Source organism: Prenolepis imparis, unplaced genomic scaffold (genome assembly GCF_030444845.1).
Source record: "Prenolepis imparis isolate NDT839.2.m4 unplaced genomic scaffold, iyPreImpa1.0 SCAF_5, whole genome shotgun sequence".
In the NCBI taxonomy this organism is placed as follows: Eukaryota; Metazoa; Arthropoda; class Insecta; order Hymenoptera; family Formicidae; genus Prenolepis; species Prenolepis imparis.
Window position 1 is genome coordinate 6,898,134 of NW_028141163.1, and position 16,688 is coordinate 6,914,821.

Consider the following 16,688-nt stretch of genomic DNA (forward strand, 5'->3'; position numbering starts at 1 on the left):
ACTTCGGGGGTGGATGTGGGAGTGGCAAGAGGGTGCGCGGGTAACGCGCCTTAAATCTGACTCGTGGAATTCTCTGATACGTGGCTGCGTTCCTGACGTTCCTATACGCTCACACGTACGAAAAAACCCTCAGTAAAATATTCTTTCTCGACCAACCACTATGTAGCTCCTCAGACATGCGTGCTAACAAACTACATGCATGTCGATAGACTGCTGCAATATAGTGCAGTAAACATATTTCAGCTCGATATATCAATAAAATTTGAAAATATCACCTTACATTATTTTTCATATAAGAGCGTATATTGCATACTTTAAAATTATAACTTGCATATTATAAACACTAAATACAATATCTTTGATAATATATTTATAATTTTTAATTTTTTATAAAAATGCACATTGTCATATTATAAAATTGCATTACAAAACGCATTTTACTATAAAATGCATTGTCATATTATAAAATATGTATATACATGTTAGAGGATTGTATGCTAAGATAATATGCTTGTTGTGAATAAAATCAATTACTTAATTGCTCAGTTCTCTTCCATAATCTGAATTGAAATGAAAAACATAAGAAGGAGTATTAAAAACTCGGAATAAAATTACAATCCTCTTACATACGAATGTCAGACTTTTGAGGCATCCTATGAGGCTGTACCAATGCTATAGCTATTCCTCGAAACTTTCGAAATAAGATGATGCTCGGAACCCAACCTGGGAGAGTAAATCGAGGCGTATGCTAAAATGAGACTATACAAAGTACCATTTCATAAATCTTACCCGGCAAAGCGTGCGTTGCGAGAAAGGGCGAGAAGGGAAGGGAAGCTGTTGATAGATGAAGAATACTCTTGATAAAAGAGGGACTGGCAAGGAGTGCCGCGAGACAGGGGGTCGAGTATTATTTCGGAGCTGCTGCATGATATTATAAACCAGGCACCGACACATTAAAAGTTTACGTTAGCCAGTAGGTACACGCTCTCAACGAAGCGTTTAGACTTTTAGACCATATTGTTTCTCTTGCACAACGAATGCATGAAATATCATCTCATAAATAACTTTATCTCCCTCTACAAATTCTTTTTGGGGAGCGCGAGTATAGAACCTTTCCCATTTCATTTAAATTTTCCATGAGAAATTACGCATTTAATAGCTATTAGATATTTTATTCATTTTTTTAATCGCCTTTTTATTTTTATTTAATTTCTCTTATTCTTTATTGTTTACTTCTTTATTCTTTATTGTTATTTATTAAAATGTGAAAATTAATTTTGCTTCTGTAATAACTATTATAATTTGCAACGTGTTTGTATATTTCGAAGAAAAACAAAGAACAAAAGATAAAATTATTTATAAAATGATATTGCGCATTTGCTGTGCAAGAGAAACAATATGGTCTAAACGCTTCGTTCACAGCGTACCTACTAGTTAATGTAATTTAACTAGTAGTACCTACTAGTTAAATAAAAATTAAACTTTTAATACTCGACTGTGAAGGAATTGCTCCGCCGTCGCTCGTGTATAAGCAGCGTGCGTTGACTGGGTATTGCGAGGAGGGTAAAACAGCGGAAGAAAAAGGGATAAGGGAACAATATATATCAGGAGAAGTTGGCAGAAGGGCGAAGGCTTCTGCAAGAAAGTGGCGAGCTTCGTCAGCCCCGTTTCTTTTTTACTCCGAAGCCAAGGAGAATCCCGAATAATCCGCCTGCAAGGATTATCCCATCCCTCGTTGATGCCCCTGTTTCATATAACTTCGAATATCGTGAACTCTCCGTCACGTCGAAATAATTCGATCTCACCTTAAAACAAATTTTTGCTTGTCTTGCCAAGACATGATTCTCCCGCACAATTTTTCGTTTATAAAATAAATTTTTATTTAAACAAAAGAAAATATCTTGATGATATCATTGCATATGTATATCTATATATATAACTATTAGGCTAAATGATACTATATTATTTCTTGATATATCGTTATATGTATAATTAAAAAAAATGTGTACAATTTCAACAAGGAGTATAATTAACGCACACATTGTGTGCCAGTTTTCTTCAACCGTTCTTTGAAAGAACGTTCAGGTATTAATTGAAAATGGTAAAATAAAATGCTAGAAATGTGACGGTGTGCCATTTTAATCCAGTCTTCTCTTTTATTATTACGTTTTATATCATTGACGTTCACATCAGGCATCAATTAGTTAATGTCCTTTTACAGGAAGTCTCAATGTCGCCACTGCCCGGAAGACTAGCAACTCGTCTTGACCGCCGATATTCAGCGATCATCCATTATACGCCGGAGGATAGGAGAAGAAACAGGCATTACGTATCGCGGAAAGTATACGCGCGCCTCGTATATACGATAAATTTATCCGCGCGACGTTAACAAATGGCAGGGTGGTTAATGGCGGATAGACGGCACTAACGTGCGGACGATGCCGCAATAATATACAGGCAATAATCGTGCGGCGAATGTACGGCAATAATTATGAAACGACCGTTACCAATCTGATGCAAGATCTGAAATAATCGTTGCATTAGATCGAACGAAGACGCAGAATGTGGTGCGCGATGTTGTTTTACGGTGAAACGTAAATCTTTTGATTTACTTTATCCTATCTCGTGCCGTTCTCTTTCATTATTCGCGGATCAGGCGGGATTATCGTGTTAAAATAAATATAAATAGAGCGGTGTATATAAAACGCATCTTCGCGTCTTAGCAAGTGATCGTCGTACGAGGAAAAATCTATAGATTATTGTGTTAAATAAAAATTCTGTATTACATTCTTGTATAAATTATTTGCTCCATAAATAGATATCTAGAATACAAATGCAAGAGATGCTTATTTAAATGCCTCTTTATTTTTCTTAACAACTATAATTAGAGATGTTGTCAATTAATAGATGTTGCTAAAGACGATTATAAAAAGTAAGATTAAGTCGTTATAATTCTATTCAAATTAATTCTATTCTGATTAACCTCGGTGTCTCTCGATGAGTCTTAGTTAATCGAAATCTTTACGCGGTCGATTTTTTCGGCTGCGTTGACCCGCTTAAGATCATCTTTCAGATGGCGAGAGAAGCAACCCTGACGCGTTCCTTCTGTCCCATTCTCATGCCGACACTCCCTTTATCGATCCTGCTCCAGCCTTTCCCTCACTCCTGTCCCTCTGATCTCGCTCTCATTCTTCTTCTCCCCTTTCTTTCCCCTCGCTTCCCTTTCTTTTTCTCTTTCCCCTCTCACTCTCTCTCTCTCTTTCTTTCCACTCTTTCTCACCCCACCGTCTCCCTTCAGCGCCTAGTTACCCCCGGGGAAACCCTAGAGAATCGCTTTCGTTCCCCGCTGTCCTCCTCCTTCGACGCCGACCGCTACCACCCGCGTCTACAAACTCGACCAACCAGGAAGCACGTATCTGCCCTTTCGAATTATCCGGCTGGCTTGCCGCCCTTTGTTGCACGCGGAATTTCGTTTAATTAAAATGAGACTACGGAGACTGCTTCGTCTCCGCGGCACGAAGACCTTGGATCTTAATAAGAGCTTCGATCCTGAGATGTACTGTCAGAGAGAGAGTGAACATTATATATTTTCGTGAAATCTTCGCAACATTCTAAATTTATACAGCGGAAAATAAGCAACGGTTGGTTGTATAATGATTACAAGAGCAAACATCTTAATGGGAAATTGATGATACGCATAATGACGTAAAAGCGGCGTTTCTAATTTCGTGATAAATGAGTATTTTACATTTTAAATTTCTTTTAAGTTTATGGAAACGAAAATACGTAATGTCATACGTACAAGATCATAGACTTTATTCACAATATTCGATATTAATTAAAAATTAAATATTAATTTATTTTCAATAATGGATTGTATAATACAGATATGCCAAACAGATATTTGCAATATTAATATCGTAGAAAAATATATATCTCGATTAACAATAACTATTCATAATACACAAACAGCTTAATAGGAATGCATCATGTACAAACATGGCGGAATAGGAGATCGCGGGAGATGAAGTTTACAGATGTCGGTAGCGAATAATCAAACACATTTAACGCAAAATAAAATACAATGCGCATCCGAAATGCAACATTCACGAATAATTGTATGTGCGATAAACGAGAAAACGAGGAAGAAATGATAAATCAAGACAGATATGCAAAATTAAAAAACGTACACAGAAATAAAGATCATAAAGTTAAACAAATTTGCTAATAAATCCTGCATTCACGACGTTACATTCACAGTAGACGCGCTTAATTATTTTCGGCTACGTAACCGACACATTGTAATTATCATGCTATTCTTACTGTTTATGGTGAGAGTCTTCGTTCGGTTACACATAAATTAGCGTAGATTGCAATCTAGAAAAGCATAAAATGGTAAAATCGCGATCCACATGGGGAAAAAATGCGTAGTTCGAGGCGGAGCTAAACCACTGGAAAAAGGAGTCTAGATTTAATCACGCTATATCGAGGTGAAGATTAATTAACACCGTGTTAAACGCTCTCTTCGCTACTACAACAATTTTCCTCTGACAGATTGTACTCGCGTGCTTCTCTCTCTCAATTTCTCTCTCTCTCTCTCTTTCTCGCATAATATTTTTAAATTGTATATACTTCAATATTATAAAATATTCTGAAATTAGTATAAATAAATTATTATAAAATAAAATTCTATATTGTCTGCATTATCTGAAATATATTCTGATCGACGTATCGTATAATGTAATTAATACCAACATGGGTAACTTCATAATTAATTAATAGGAAATATATGGGGTATAAAATAACTGTGAATCTCTCTCTCTCTCTCTCTGTCAAAAAATTATCATAAAAATAAATGACACGTCGTTATTCACCGTTTATAAGATCGAAAATATCAGCATTTCCGAAAATCTATTTCGCATCCCGCTGCGAGCCTCGATGAAACGATTTGAATATGAAAGAAGAACGCCGATTGCATCGTCAAGGAATGAGAGAACCGTTACTCTCCTTGCACGATACGTACGTGCACTTTCGGTATAGTCGCCCGCGGTATGAAACAAAGACGAAAGAGAATCCCATCCTTCACTGTCATGGCCAGTATCATCGCAAAGATACTTTCACACTTCACCGTCACCGCGAAAGGATCGCGCTGAACGGGACAACGACACGAATGGCCCCTTCCGCGAGAGCGAGGCGATTGGTCCATCGACTCACGGACTCACACTGCTCACTCGTTACGTGACCGCGTCTCACCCTTAAGCTGATCCAATCGGTTGCGTTATTACCGGGTGCCGAGATTCGAGACGATCCAGACGAGCCGCGCTCGTCAAACAACAGAGAGCCCTGTCGTTGGAATATATGAAGGGCGACAGGACAGAAGAGACCAGAAGAGACGAGAAGAGAAGAGACAGGGAGAGAGAGGATTGCGAGGCGTCGCGGCGCTGGTCGGCACTAGACTTGGCGTCGGTTCGTTCGTTAGCTGGACCCTCTTGCTCGCCCGTATTAATTTGCTTCCTCCTCCCCTCGCGTCTCCCCACCGTCCCCTTGCGGCGGTCCCTTCCTCGGCCATCCCCCTCTTGCTCGGGAAAAGGGGGGTTCAAGTCGCCCCCGGTCTCTTAGCTGCTGCGAGACGCCAGAGAGACGGCGCATGCGGACTCTGCTAATCACCCTCATCGTCCTCTACGTTCCTACTAGAAGAAACCCCCTCCCTCTCCGGTTGCCGACCGCTGTGGGCGATAAACGCGAGAGAGCCATCAGAAAATTAATCGACAACTCGCCACGGTATTCCAAACTACTTTGACTTTGTTTCTCGCGACCGTGACCTTCTCCGACGCGGAGCACACAAAGGTATCTTTAAAGGTATCTCCAATCGATAGTCGCGCCATAGTCGAATTTCGTTGCACGAAAGAAGAAAAATTTTTAATTCGCAGAAATTTATGAAAGCTGTTAGAATGATGAGCGATTTATAAAAAAATCCAAAATTAATTCATAATAATTCTTGTTATTCTCTTTCTATTGAAATTAATTCAAGTCATCATTTTCATCCAGAAACATCTATTGAAACATTATTTTACTTTATCGAATGATGTATAGTCATGTCATCGAACGGAGGGTTCGTAACAAGACGGAATCGCTTCTGCGAAAGATGGTAATGAGGATGATAGTATAAACGAGGTATCGGAAAATCGTGTGAAGGGCTGGGACATCGTAGGTAGATAGGTAACCAGTCAGTCAATGATGCGGGGTGAGAGGAGGTCAGCAATTTTTCGCCTCATTGCTCATAGAAAGGAAACGCTTTATCGTACGTTCCTGCCCCTTTTCTTTCCCGTCAAAGCATCCACGAACTTACGGGCATTGACTGCGGGGTGGACTTAGCGTCAGCTCGTCGTGGATGTTGATCAGGTAGCACTTTTTTACCGAACCAATTTTCCGGAGCTGAAGTTATCGACGTTATTTCGCTCGTGGTTCATGTGACACAAATCCTCCGTGGAGAGAAAGAACCGACATTTCTCGTGAGCAAATTATCGAAGTCATAATGTGACATTTTCGATTACTTTTCGAAAGACTTTTCTCTTGAAAAAAATATAATTATTCAAATAATGCATTATTCGAATAATGTTTTAATTCTTAGGTGTATATAAATTCTCATAAATATAAGAGAAAATACGTATTCTGTGGCATATAGAATCTTTGATTTAATCCATATTCTATTTTACTTTATTAATATTTAATTAGATTCATTAATGGTAACGTGCTTATACGTCTTAGCGAATTTGATTTCACAAATATCAGCAGAGTGTCATTGTTCACAGTTTAAGAAATGAGGGAAAAAAGAAGAAAGTGAAGAAATCCCATAAGAGACGACCTATCCTGATTCGAGTTCAAAGAATCTAAAGACCGAGTGTACAGCATAATCGCGAATATAAAACAGCGAAACGCTTAGCAGAGTAACATCCTGGCGGGGGCGTCATTACCGTATTGATCGTGGAGGTGATTTCTCTCGCTCTTTTCCTCCTATTATATCCCTCTCCGCTTCGGGGAGGATCAGATTCGAGAGGTGGGAGTGAATCAGGGAAGCGCGCATTATCATGGAGAGGGTTGAAAGTAGGACAACGAATTTCTCGATATGATCATTCTCAAATCAAAGAGCTTGAGCAAGGCAGAGGAATTGCAAAAATAGAAGCAACTTTATCGAAACTACATATTATAGAAATTCGAAATTAATTATTAGTACCTAGTTTCCCGCGATTTGCCTAACACTCAAAATATACCTTAAAACAATGTAAAATATTATATGCGACTTTAATTCTCTAGATACTTTTATAAATTTAATTTAATTAATTAATTAATTCAAATGTTTGATTTTTATGAAATGTTTCTCTCTTTGTATTAATAATATTTTCTTAAATAATATTATAATATGTTTTCTTAAATATATTTTATCGTTCTATTTTCTTCTAAAATATTTCCCTGAAAGCATCAAATATTTCACAAATCATTTAATATAGCTCTCTATTCCATTTATTTAAAAAAAAGTCATTTAAATTATATCTCAATTCTTTTTCTCTCAGGCTACAGATCATCGAACTTTAAAGGAATTCGGTCGTTATCGCACGGACGGTTATGCGAGTTCTTGCACTGATTCGAGGAGATGACATTGACCTCGACGGTGACGTCAGGCAAAGTTCGAAGATCCTTCCTTCTCCTCTTACCATTCCTCACTGATGGTCCAGTACCCGTTGCAGGACCGGTTTGGTAAGCGTCAACCGATCGTATGGACAAAAAACAGCTGAATCACCATGACTCTGATCCTTCAACTCGAAGCTCGAGATACAGGCAACTCTACTGATATGTCGAAAATTCAAAGTCGAATATATATTTTTAAAAAATTGGACGAAGAAACGAAATAGACAAAAAAAATATTATCATATGCTAAACTATATATAGCAGTATATATATATAATTAAAGAATTACATTAATATCTCATCAGAAAAACCTCCACACATATTTAGTGTCAAATCATTGCGGCTCCTTCAAAGCCACAGATGTAAATCATAATTTAATTTAATTAGTAAATTAAAATTAATTTAATAAATAAATTTATCTCAAATAAATATAATGATAAAAGTATTGAGAAGAAATTAAAAATATAATAATATAATAAAAAACATATATTTTAATATGTTTTAATAGCACTATTGGCAGTGATTATATGCAATGTTATAAAATATATTATTTAATATTTTCCTTAAAACAGCACATTTATAACAATTATAGTAATTTGTTATAATTACTGGATCTGTGATAATAAATGTGCTATATGCTATAGCGACCCGTGAGCGATACGACTCTTTAACACGCAATAGTAGCAGTTAAATGAAAGTCTGACAGTAAGAGATACACTCACACTCGAATGTACAAATATTTGTTTCAATATAGATTGAAACAAATTGAGCTTGTTGAGTTTATTATGGATGAATAATATATATTTGTCAACTCAATTTTAAAAAAACATACAATAATATGCCGTTATAAAAAGTTATATACTGTGATAAAAGTTAAACGATGATGGAAATCTAACAGTAAGAGAAATATTCACTCAAAGGTACAAATATTTATTTCAATACAGATTGAAACAAATTGAGTTTTTGTTGAGCCACGGGCCACTAATTTTTTTATTCTTCTTATACACACATACACACACAAGATATTGTAATCAAAGATTACAAAGATGCATACGCAGCTTGTTTATTTATGCTATGCAATAATTATTTTCTGTAATTAATGTTGAACAGTTTATCATTATAATATTATTATTGTTTCTGGCAAATAAATTTTTAATATCAAAAAAAGAAATATATATATAAAAGAAATCTCAATAAAATTAACGTAATACTTCGTAGGTGATTGACTATTAATTATTATCTCTCTTTCTCTCTTTTTTCCCTGTAATATGATAAAATATTTAATTTTTGAATAACTATTTTTGTGTGTGTCATTTAATATATAAGAAGAATGTTTTTATAATAATTAATTCGCGATTATTTTACAAACGCTCGAATTTTGAAACTGATGATTGTTACAAGAAGCCATCATTAAATAATAAATCATGGAATTAATATTTGATTTATAAATTAATATCTGGTCTAAATTCGTTTACTATACAATTACTAATTGTTCGATCGATTTATTCTGTCTTATGCGCCCGTATATGATTATGCATATGCATGCGTACACACATATGCAAAAACTCAGATTATATTGTACGCGACACGAACGTGATTCACGTAACCTACTGCTTTATAACCCGTTTGGTACAATCCTTATGCTGGCATTATATCTTATCGGCGAGAAATGTAAATAAAGCACATCAAAGAGAAGTCATTTTTCTTCTCAACTTTCTTTCGCATTAAACTTAGTTTCGTAAGTAAAGCGTTGCATATAATAAACTGAAAAATTTCTTTTACATTTCCTCTTTGTTTTATAGCTTACAAATATCAGCACGAATTTAACGAATTAAGAATAGATTAAAAATCCACCATTTCAATAATTGTCAGTCTATTAAAATTGAAAAATAATAAAGATAAACTGTTAATTACAGTCACAAATTCTTAATATTTTTAATCATGATTTCTATAATCAATATAATCGTCTGTTAATCGATATAATCATTCCGTAAGTCTCGGGTCCTTATCAAATGCAAGAACTCTATTTATCTATATTGAAGAAAAATCAGTCTACATATTGAATAAAAAAAATTAAATAGCCAGTATCGTTGATAAATTTTATATCAATGATATATGCGGCGATATAGCCGCAATATGACTACCGCAAAATGTGCGCTGAGTGCTTCTAAACGTCGTGAAGTAAATGGACCCATGGAATATCAGCGAATCCATGGAAAAGCATCGCAATGGACCAGCAAGTGTCTACTTTGGGAGATTGCTTCGATATGTATGTACTCAGAACCAAGTACTCGTTCAAGTGCCAATACAGAATTTTAACAGAATTTCAACGATCATTAAAATGCTCATTTTATATCGATTAGTCAAAATCCTGATTCTTTATCGTATGTATAATAAAAAAAAAACAAAAAATTTTTTTAAAAATTAAGTTTAATATAAATTATTTTTTTAAATATATAACATATTTAGAAGTTATTTTTATATAAAAAGATTGTTGTATCTGTACAAAAATCCCGTGTCCCATAATTTTCTCAAACAAATATTTAGAGAAAAACGTTAGAAAAAATAAGAGAGATAATTTCGGTTTTTTATTTTAAGAGAGATAAATCTTACTAAATTTTCTAATAAATTCATTATATGTATATTATCTCTTTTCCTAGTAATAGATTTTGAAAATACAGCCGTCTCTATTTTCTTATTGGAATGATTGTTAACGTCTCTATTCTAATAACATGGCCAAGACATAATCATCAATGTACAAAGTACTAAAAAAATCTGATGAAAGAACATTTTGCTAATAGCATAGTTTGCTTAATGTACGGTCACAGAACAGCATCCTCCGGTATGCTACCACATGATACTCGTGAACGAATGATTGAGACGTACTCCAGCAATGTGGACTTGTATGATGCATACAAGGAGGCTCCTTGTTATCGAGTCTCGCGGTTGTGAGTTGCACGCTTCGTAATCTTTCACGACGCAGACAAAAAGCCAGTCGTTGTTTAAGCTAGCTCGAAAAGAAACGCGCGTATATATAGATATATACATATGACATTTTTACTCGTATGTCTTACTTATCGGCTTTATGCCTTGACATTCTGCACCTACGGATTGATGCATCTTGCGATGAAATATATACGCAGACGTAATTACATGATGCCATCATAAATATTCGGTCTGACTTCGGCTTATTTGCGCGAAGATACGCATTCTCAGCAGGGAGTAACGCAAGGAAAGATATCGAAGAAGTTATGTTTCACTTTCCATTGAACATAAAGTAATACTTTTTTTTTTAAGAAATATTTTTATCGGCTCTCAGTATTTAATAAATAAATAAATATGATTTTTTAAAACGACCAATACAGCCAAGCACGAAAATTAATTCTAATTTTTAGAACTGTATCTCTTGGTTTGAGATTACTAAGTTCCATCAATTCATAATCCTCGAACTTTACAACGGGAATTGATGGAACTTAGTAATCTCAAACCAAGAGATACAGTTCTAAAAATTAGAATTAATTTTCGTGCTTGGCTCTATTGGTCGTTTTAAAAAATCATATTTATTTATTTATAAAGTAATACATTCTGAATAATAAAAAAATCCTAGATTTATAAAAGTACAATAATCAATATTAAAGCAAAACCAGGAATTTCTCAAATTGAAACTTTTCTTGAAAAAAAAAATTTAAGCAATACAAATAACCGTATGATCGCGTAGATATAGATTAAAAATATATTCTCTATTTTACATGCTTCACAATAATCAATAATTATATATAACGCATAGATATATACACAGATATATCGCTGCTATTATATTTCGGTGAAATATGAAGGTGAAAGGTAGTGCATAATGATGCTTAAGATTTCCATGAAATGGAGTTCTATGTTATCTTGGATGATGCTGGCCTGGGGCCATCGCTCGATCTTGCATGATAAATTACACGCATACGCACATGTGTATTTATGGTATCGCATTTAGTGCGCGTCACCAATTATATACATTCACGTAAGAAAAATCACAGTACCAAGATTTCGACGATTAAGAAAGAACGTATAATGCAACAATTTGTTATTATGTCTGAAATTTACACATGTGCTTATCTTACATATTTTCTATGAAAGTATATCACACACATGCACGCAGAGAATAAGGAGATATTAATCTGCGTAATAATTGAATACACCCACCAATATAATCCATCATGACAATTGAATAATACATACAGCACAAGTTCTTCTTTTAATAAAACTTAAAAATCGAGAAAAATAAAAAAATTAAGCTAAAAATAATTATTATAACTCTTGTCGCTACTGTGTTCCAATAATATATATTAACGAAATAAATATGCTACGATTTTTCCTAACAAATAATCCACGAGTCTGATTCATGCTTGTTCACTTTTGCATAGTCAGAGACACGAAACTAGAACTATGCGAACACACCAAAGTCTAAAATGCATAATCTCTCTAGATACAAGTACAAGATTAAACTTTTTTCATTGATCATGCAGCTACGAATACCACGTGGATCAGGTTGCAAACGTACGCCTACGCGTTCTACACGTTTCGCTTGGTGCGCTTTGCTGTCACGCGTACAAAAGGTTGAAAGCTCGTTGTCTCGAGTTGACACGTACGTAGGCAGTAATGCCGGATGGTTGAAAAAACGGTAAATCGCGCGTGTATCGCATTGCATTCACTCTCGAGACGATATAAATTCTGAGATATTAAACAGGAATAACTTTCTTTGAAAATTCACGTTTTGCCGGCAACCAATCAACTGGATATTGCGCTACCGGCTTTACGTGTGCGTGTGTCGCTTATAAATTCAATATACATATAGTTACCAGGGACATTTTTTATTTCTGCCATTTTACAAATCGGTGTAATCAATAAAGGACAAGAAAAAATTAATCTGGCTATCTAGCTGGTGCCCATCATTAAATAAAACTATATTTTCTAAGTTTGTTAGATGTAATGTGTTACAATCATGTGCTTAAAATATCGTCCCGGTTCTTTTCTCCCTCCGAGATGCTAAGCTAACGGTGAAAACGAAATCTCCTAAAAAGATAAAGGCAAATACAACGAGATACATTCTCATTTCTATCTATGGATTATCATCTACGCTTGAGACCACGTGCGGCGTTTCTATCCGAGAGGCAGGACTTTCTGATTATGCCATCGTTCGACTTTCGTTCTCGCGTAAGCATGAATATTAACGATACTCTTATTCGAGGTAGATCGCGCACGCTTGTACTTCGCGAATTTATATATCGACGTTACGCAAAAGTTAGCTCTTTCGCTCTCTCTCTCTCTATCTATCTATCTATCTATCTCTCTTTTTCTCTGCAAAACCGCACGCTGTAAACGTGGAATATTGCCCGACACATCGTACGAGGATCGAAAATGTTTCCCCGAGCTCTACCCGCCATAACTCGGGTGGTTTACGCACCGTGTCGCGGTCCATTTCGTCGCAACGCGGTACAAAGTAGCAGAGCGTCCGTAACGTACGTGAACCACATTTTGCGGAATGGAGAGAGACTGGTAGGTAGGAAGTAATGCGGTATACTCCCGTAGGACGCGGAAGAATACTCTCCGCGAAAGAGAGTGGGCGCGGAGGACGTGAGTTTTGCAACGCCATAGATATACCGCGGTATTCTATCACGAGCACAGACACCGAAGTACGATCTCTTCAAATAGTTACGTCAATCATGCACTTATTATGTAATAAACTGTGCAATAGTTTTACTCACTCCCCTCTTTCCTTCTCCCTTCTCCATCTCTTAGATGCTCTTGCTGCATTCTCTTGATGAGCGACAATAAGTCCGCACTATATGATTTCGCAGATCTTGCAATTAATTCTCCGTTTTAATTGTCTCCATTTACAAAATATATATATTGTATATATGTATATATTCGATTAAAATAGACTATCTAATTAAATAGCGCGAGCTATATTGAGATTAATTAAATTGTGAATTAAAATAGTAATGTGTGTATACATCTCAAATTATCTTAATTAGATTGTAATTAAATATCTATCGCTGAAATTAACCGCAGAGAATTGTCTTCGATAACAACCATAAATAATGAGAAATAAGATAGAATTAGAATAACAATTAACTGACAAATCGAAATATATGAATAATTATTAATCTATTGGCGTCACGTAGTCGCATAAAACGATGCATGTAACAGTGTACATTCTGACAAACATTTCACTAGATACGCAAGAACCATGTTCTTTGGCTGTTACCATTTATTATTTATCACTCGCTCCCCTTCTCGTTTTCTCGTCTACGAGTTTACATCTTCATAATTCATGCATTCCTTCTAATGAAGATTTAATTTCGTCTGGTTACCACGATCTCTACCCTCGCGTTTCGCGTTGTATATTTTCCGTTTTCCTCCTCTGTCTATTTCCCTTCCGCGGTCTTCCAGAAGGTTAATATACTCCATTATCCCGAATCATTTTACTAATAACTCACTTCCCGCCAAAATGCTTGCGCAGCATCTGCAAACCCGGGTTATTTGCTTAGGAACACCCTGAGAATAATCCAAGTATATTTACGACGATCGATAAGCGATAAGCCACTGTGCGACGACTAACCGAAATGGATAACACGAGGACACTTTATTCACTGAAGTAGGAACGGAGGGCAACAAGAAAGCTTCTCATAACTTGTTTCAGTTTCAATTAAGAGAAGTAAATCTCCTTTAATGTTCTACTAATATGATTATACTCGTAATTAACGTGATTACAATAATGTGACTTATAAATATCGTAGCGTCCATTACAACTATAAGCAGACTAATTTTGATAATAAAGAAAATATAGTAATCTATGTGTGATTTATGATATATGTGCTTATTAAATCTTTTTGATAGTTGACTCGTGAATGGAAATTAAATTTTACCGATATTTATTGCTTTATCAAATCTATGTTAATGATGTAATTATGATTTTGGCGCTATTATAATTTTTTTATCGATTTCCACGGATAAAACAATCGTAATAATATAAACATGCCAAGATTCGTGGGATAAATTAATCGTAAAATATTTTTTTTTCAATTATTCTCGAAATTATAATTTTAATTTTGCTTAGCAAAACCGTTGCAAAGCATGATCACTGTTTTCTCATTGCTTCCGGGATACATTCGTTCACTTTGTACATTCTGTGCATCGTAGCATCGTACCCGGCAAAACGAAACGCTCAAGAATATGAGCAAACTTCGAGTCAGCGCAACGACGAGCCGGAGAAGACGAGGTTCGCGAAGCTCCGAGGAAACTGATCGAGCACTCGATCCTGGCATCCCATTGCGACCCACCTGGGCAACCTGAGAAGGGACCGGCGAACCCGCCTTTAGGGTTAACGAGCCCCTGCGAACGCCGCCAGTGGAACCTGCGCCTTTTGTAACCCGAAGTGACGCCGATCCCATTGACGGGGCCCTATGTGCTTCCAATCGGTGATCTATGGATCCCTACTCGACCTCTGGTCCTCGTGCGGCTCGTAATCGTATATTTCATTGGCGGCTCAAAGAGTGGCTCTTTCTGTTTGCCTGAAGGCTCGATTGTCGTCCCAACGCGTATTGTGCACGATTTCATTGAAAGAGAGAAAGAGAAAAAGACAGAGTCTAAAGAGAGGCAACTTTAAAAGTTAACGCGTCCTCGAAGATGCGATTCGTGTCCCCCGAACGCATGTACGTACATACCTGCGCCTAAGAGCATAATCCGGAAGCATAATCGACATTTTAACGCGGGCCGCCTTCCACGCCCTCATATACAAGGTGGATCGACGAGAGAATGGATTTATGGGCGATGTTTGCTTTGCGGTGTAAAAAGGGTCTGATTCAATGTTCGATGATCGATCGTACGATATCGAAAGATGAACGGATGGTAGACACGCGCGGTGTAATGTTACATTATGATTTCCCCGAATCGAGATGGTCTTATAAGTATAAAGGAGAATTTCGAAGATTAACTATACGTGATAATAAATGTTTTTGTTTTAAATTAAAAAAAATAAATAAAATTAGCATAAGTCGAATTTTGTGTAACGCTGTATCTCTCTGTCTCAATCTTCTATATAGTAGATAATTTTTTGCAATTAAAAACATACATTTATTATAATCAAATTTAAAGCTAAATTTTTAGAAAGATTTCAGTTTTATTACTTGATGATTTTTTTATACAAAATTTACTATTATTTATTTTTCTCTCTCTTTTTGTTTCTTTTTTAAAGGTATATATGCATATTTCCAAATTTTTTTTGTTTTAAAAATAAATAAAGAATACCTGTATACCGCACAAAATTATTCTCTCAATTTCAATAAAGATATTCTATCGAAAGTCAAGAGAGAAAGAGAGAGAGAAATTTATTCGACGTGGTAGCGTCGAGTGGACCATCCGACCCAAACTGGAGACTAACGAACTGTGACGTCGACGATACTGCTCGACAACCGGAAATAGAATTTTCTACATATCCTAACGCCCGGCATTGTCTGTAACGCCGTTGCGCTTCAGGTAGGCGCAACCCACTTCCCAACATTGTCCCTAACGTGTACCAGGCTGTCACGCGCATAATGCCGCGAGTTTAGCATTTATATCTCATGGACCAGGTACGTATGTTCTCGCATAATTAGCGGCGGTCCTTATGCGCACCGCCGTGACATCGGCGCGGAAAAAAGAAACGGTTGGAACGCAATCCCCGTGGGCCGAGAGACGATAGAGAGAGGGGAGCACGGCTGCACAATAATTTTTTCCTACTGTTTCTCGTCACCGCCTTTTAACCCAGGCCCCACGAGGCCCACGAGGCGCGTCCCGTGAGGTCCCAAAAATTCCCACATACCCTTCCGTACGATTTGCATGCCGACGGAAATATCGATGCGTTGCTTCGCATATGCAGGCGATACGCCTGATTGTGAGTTTTTTTTTTCTCAGGCTCATCCCGCAGGAAAATGTGCGTGCATCTGGGATGCAAACGCGACTCGAGACGTCAT

The 16,688-nt window shown here is 36.4% G+C and overlaps 1 protein-coding gene and 1 long non-coding RNA gene across 3 annotated transcripts in view; both read right to left on the reverse strand.

Annotated features, from left to right (window-relative positions):
• The window catches only part of LOC145936329 (uncharacterized), a 53,113-nt gene extending 47,652 nt beyond the window's left edge, over window positions 1-5,461 (reverse strand). For both annotated transcript variants that reach the window (XR_014425378.1, XR_014425377.1), the window contains exon 1: window positions 4,324-5,461. This is a non-coding gene — a long non-coding RNA (uncharacterized LOC145936329). The remainder of the gene's footprint in view (window positions 1-4,323) is intronic.
• Window positions 1-16,688, reverse strand: part of Mesr6 (misexpression suppressor of ras 6) — a 660,805-nt gene that overhangs the window by 538,880 nt on the left and 105,237 nt on the right. The window lies entirely within an intron of this gene.